Source organism: Solanum pennellii, chromosome 12 (assembly GCF_001406875.1).
Source record: "Solanum pennellii chromosome 12, SPENNV200".
In the NCBI taxonomy this organism is placed as follows: domain Eukaryota; kingdom Viridiplantae; phylum Streptophyta; class Magnoliopsida; order Solanales; family Solanaceae; genus Solanum; species Solanum pennellii.
Window position 1 is genome coordinate 67765687 of NC_028648.1, and position 5617 is coordinate 67771303.

The window sequence follows — 5617 nt, forward strand, 5'->3', positions numbered from 1 at the left end:
GTCAGTTTTCTAGGTAAAACACGTGGATTATTGGACACTGGCATGGGATTTGGTAGGTTGGTGAGAAGTTTTGAGAGTGTTTAGTGTTAGGTGCTTTGTTCTAATTTGGTAGTGTTGGAGGTGTTTGGTAAGAAGTGCTGGCGTAAGAAGCGTTGGATACAGTTTAAGTCAATGGTATGAGGATTAGGATTGGAAGTGTTTGGTCCTATGGTTTGGGTAGGGAAATAGTTGGGTAATGGAGAACTTAATGATGGAAAAGGAGGCGTATGTCTTCTAGTTTCGAGGGGTAGTACATTTGATGCAATGGTAGTTTGGTTAGATTTTTTGTTTGTTGAAGCTCTTTCTGCATGTCTGCAATTCGTTGCATTAACTTAGAGATCAACTCACTCTGATCAGTGAGTTCAACATTTCTGACGATCACATCCAATATTCCCGTTTCTTCAAAAGTACCAGTTATTTTGCTTTTGCCTTTATCCAAAGAATGATCAGGGATGGATGGTATGATTGCTTTGGGTCTTGTAAAGTAGGGATCGTCGACTAGTTTGATTTTGACACTGATCAATATTTATCTGTAGAGAAGAACAACTTAAAAAACATATTAGTTTTTGTTTTTAACGAGATAAGCAAATAAGTTGACATTAAGATTAACACACAAATGTCACTATGCTTCAAGCAGATTAATCCACGGAAATATTTTGGGTGAACAGGAGGACTCAAATGGAAAGAGATCTTTCTGTGATTGAATTGAGAAGGTAGACTTGCATAGAATACTGTTAATTTCTTCAACTAATATTCTTTTGTAGGTGATATTTTCATAATCTTTCACTAATAAGGGAGAATAAAAATTGAAAAGACATGGACCGAGCCTTAAGTAGACAGCCTACATATCCACCATGGAAATTAGGTCCGACGTAGTTCAAATTACTTATGATAAATTAAACGTACCCTTCCTGAAATTGATAGAGAGACTAGGCTCGAAAAGAGCTTCCTACGTACCCCCCCATGGGCTCAAGTCTTGCGTAGTTTTTAATGAAATGACAAACAAGAGCAATGTGTTACATAAACCTAAAGCTACCCAGACTTCTTTCCTTCCTCTTCAACTATAAGGTGATGATCAAGTGCTCTCGCCATCTGAAGTTTCTTTTGCTTTACCTTTTCACCTCATGGAGGAAGCATTCCAAAATTTTAGTTTCTTAATATCTCGTTCAATTTCAGAGATCCTTTCGGACACTTTAGTAATATTAATTATGTCTTGATAAATTTTGACAATCTTTCTATTTACTGAGGTTGTTTCCATGTCGACCTCAATAATTCGCTCTCGTAGCGTCCATTCAGTTTGCTCCAGCTTTGCAAGTCCCCTTTTGGGTGCAGTTGTCTTCTCTTTAGTCTCCATAAATTTTCTAAACATTGATTCTTTAGTTTTTTTTATCATTAACCGAATCAATGGGTGGGATCAATAAGTTGATTCTTTTTCCAGACATTTTAGCAAAATCGACCTTCCCCTGACGGACGAATAAAAAATTAGAAGATTTTTGAGGTAAAGGGTTAATATATTATGAGAAACTTGAACGACACTTCCGGAGAAATTTGGACGGATGTTGTTTTGAATTTTAATATATGCTTAGAGTGCTCTAAGAAACAAGAGTAGATTAATTTGTTAGACAAAGTGACATATCACAACACAAAGCAATCATATCAAGTAGACACAAACAGTTTATATCACGTCCTAAACTTGTGATCTTTTTATGCCAAAGGTGGGCCTGTCGAATTGAAGGATGGATAACATCATTTTAAACTTTTCCATTGCCCCAAAAAATTAAAATTTATAAAAACATTGCAAACAAATTAAATGGGGATACATAATAAGGAAAAAAGATACAAATAATAAGTCCGCGCAGGGGTACAATCCTAACTAAGCTTCCATGGAAAGTCCTCCGTTCTTGAGCTTCTTGTCATGCCAACGTTTTCAGATGCAATGGTAATTTGATACTTCTTTGACTCGAAAAACTATTAAACTATCGTCCTCAAGAGATAATGGTTTGCCAAATAACGTATATATCCTTCAAATTGAAACACATAAGTATGAGCGTTCATTTAGACTGTGGGCCATTATGAACTCAAATTGGTCTTTCTAATGGTCCCAACACATCTTGGATGTGGGGTCAACTTAGTTCAAATGCGCTTAATTTAGAATTTGACTTTGCTCTATACTAGTTGGCTAAGAGTTGTTTTAGATAAGATCTGGTTACCTGAGTTGGACAAACTACGAGGTGGAGTATAATAAATTATGTTGGACGACCAAAAACCAACTATTCGTTTATTACTTCAAAAGAATTCAAAGGGTGTTTCTTCTGAAGGACAACTGTGGAAAATTACGTAACTACCTTTTATCCTAATGCAAATTATTTGTCATTTGGCGGAATCAATGCCATGAAATGCCATAATTTACAAGAATTGAAACAAGTAAGCAATTAAACAAATAGTCAAAAGAGTCAAGTAATTATGGTTAGAACCTAATTAAATCCCCTATGGAGTCATAATTTATGTTATGCCATAATTTTACTATCCTCTGAAAAACCCCTTTTGAAATGTTCTAAATATAAAACAATTTAAGAAAAATACTTAGAAAAGAGTCATCACTTAAATTTTTAAAGAAATCAACAAAACTTAATTAAAAAGATTCTAACAGATTTAGTCTCAAAAAATTTAGAGAAAATGGGTAAGATACTCTTATTTACGCTTCAAGAAAGTTTTTAAGAAATTTGAAGTGTCCGTTAACATGCATTTATTCTACAACTTGACATCAAATAATTGACTATTTTTTTAAAAAACAATTTAACGTAAAAAGATAATTTACACATTCAATTAACTTTGAAAAATAGTTAAATAAAGAAAAAAATTATTTAATTTATTTTTTAGAAAACAAGGAGGCTAAAATGAAACAATTGAATTAAAATGCAAATGAATTGACTTTTTTAGCAAAACAAGATCATTAGGATTTATTTGACACATTTTTTAAAATAGTAATATAAATCGAACTGGTTAATTAGATTATGATTAATTAATTGAAGAAAAAATAAAAAGTTGACTACATATATTCAAAATAAGTATAAGACTTGATAAAAAATGAATTATATAAAAATATAGTAACATAAAGAATATAGTTTATCTTTTGGGGAATTTAATTAAATTATAACGAAACATATAGAGGGTTAGAGTTAAACAAATATATCAAATCAAATAAATAAATGCAATCAAACAAATAAAGAGGTAATGGACTTGGGCTTTTCAGCCTGCTGATTTGGGCTCTGGACCCTATTTTAACCCTTGAAATCCTTTGTATACACCAAGTGTATACTGTTGTATACGGGTGGTTTATTAACTTTTTCTTTTGTATATCAAAATGTATAGCGACAGTATACAGTCTGCTTTGACGCCTCCAACCTGTATCTTTGTTTTTGGCCACATATTTGTCGCACTTAACACGTATATCAGTGTATAATGTAGTATACAATATTTATACAACTTATTTCTTGGGCTTTTGAGCTAATTTCCAGCAGTACGTTGGGTCTCCGGGACCTGTAAAAACTTCAGAATATATAGGGGGGCTGACTCAAGAAATAGGAAAAGCAAAGATTGAGCCTTTATGGCTCAACTCAGAAAATGCAAGTAGTGAGTCCTAAAATAGACTTGGATGGTGTTTTCACATGCAAATGAAGTGTAATAAGATTAGCATTCACATTTGATAATATTTCACCAGAATACACCTTTAGCAAAAATACGATAAATAAGACTGCTAAAGAAGCTGTCAGCATACATTAGAGGGAAATGAAACTCATATCCACAATAAAGGTTGATCAGTAAAGAATTTATTTAACAAGCACAATTCATCAATCTACACTGCAATTCTGTTTCTAGATGATGTCACAGTAGCTACATTCTATATTATATGAGGACAAACCCAATAAGCCTTAACTCTACTTACAAAAATTGACCAAAAGCAGATAACTATAAAATAAAAGTAATATATAGGATAAGTAGCGATTATGCATTATACCATTAATAAGATAATAAGAAAAGCAAGTCTAGGAATTAATGAGTCGTCTAATAGAGTAGTAAACAAATAAGTCTAATAATTAATGATAGATATATCCAAGTCATTAGAAAGAACCAAATAACTATTTGAAGCAAGCTATTGGCTAGAACTTGACTTATCCAGTATAACAGTAAGAAAATCTATCTAATGAACTAACATAATTTGATGTAAATATGATAAAACTAATAAAATGAGCAAAGGGAGGTTGCAAATATATCATAATCAAGAAAGAAATAGGAATAAAAGACATATCTAGAATGAAACAAAATATTCTGCAAATCACCCAGAAAAATTATTGCATGTCATTAATTATATACAGAAGTCATGTTGCTATCTTGAACAAATGTCAATTGTACACATACTCAAAGGATATCCATCCAAATCAATCATTTAAGCTTAAAGATTCCTAGAATAATACTATTGCCAATTTGAGTATTAGGAAAGGAAATCGATAGGGAGGTACAAAAACATTCAAAACAGAAAATTCAGGATCAAATATACGAAACATCTATTAATAAGAAACTGAAAGCTATTAATATGCTTGAAAGCTAATCCGCCAAACTGTGCAGTACTAGCATATATTTCAAGAAAAATATGAAGGACACCAAAGCACAGAGTAGAGATAGACATTCACAAAACATTTAGACATTCCGTAACTAAAGAAAATAAAATAGGAGGAAAATATTACCCCAGCGAACTGAGGCAAAAACGAGCTAGTATCGGTTCTTCTCCACAAAAACTCTAATACGAACGGCAAACAAGAAATCTGGGTAGAACCTGAGCGGCTACCTTTTTGGAATTTAGAAACAAAGAACTAAATGTCAAAGCCTTAAATGCAGAATGATACCGTCAAAATCCAATTTCTAAACTTGTTTTTAACTTGAATGTAAAGAGGATTATTATAGGGAATGTTTTTTGGGCGACTAGGGGAAAAATCCATTGGACATTTGAATCAATTCGTTCCTTTTCTAGGCAACAACAAAAAGGCTCTGAAGCTCTGCGAAAAAGGGAGAAGCGGGGACGGGAGGGTGATGGGTCTGTACACTGAGGCAAAAGAGAGGAGGAAGAAACGCAAAAAAGTACTTAGCGTCGCGTACTGTTCACGCCGTTTAGAGTGGACGGGTCGAAAGATTTCGCAGATTTCTGGGTTTCATCTTGAACTGCTAGAATTGGGCGTGTTTTGCAGCGTGCTGAGGAAGAAGACGTATAGGGATTTGGTTGGGTAGTTTGCTGCTGAAAAGAAAAGGTTTGGGCCGGGTATTGATTAGATTTGGATCGGCTGAAGTTGAATGGGAGTTGGGCTTGGTATGTACGTTGTATTGTGTTGTTGGGATAATTAGGGGTGGGCATAAACACCGAAAAACCGAAATACCGAACCGAACCGAATTTTTTTAGAATTTCGGTTTCGGTATTTCGGTTTAAACCGAAATACCGAACCGAACCGAAATATTTCGGTTCGGTTCGGTTTTTATTAATTCGGTTCGGTTTTTATTAATTCGGTTCGGTTTTTATTAATTCGGT

General features: G+C 33.6%; 1 long non-coding RNA gene across 1 annotated transcript; it reads right to left on the minus strand.

The window, feature by feature from the left end:
* Window positions 1–3164: 3164 nt before the first annotated feature.
* On the minus strand, window positions 3165–5350 carry LOC107005761. The gene is made up of 2 exons (XR_003575456.1): window positions 4785–5350; window positions 3165–3579 (listed from the first exon to the last, which is right to left on the minus strand). It is a non-coding gene; the product is annotated as an uncharacterized LOC107005761 (long non-coding RNA).
* Between the last annotated feature and the right edge of the window lie 267 nt (window positions 5351–5617).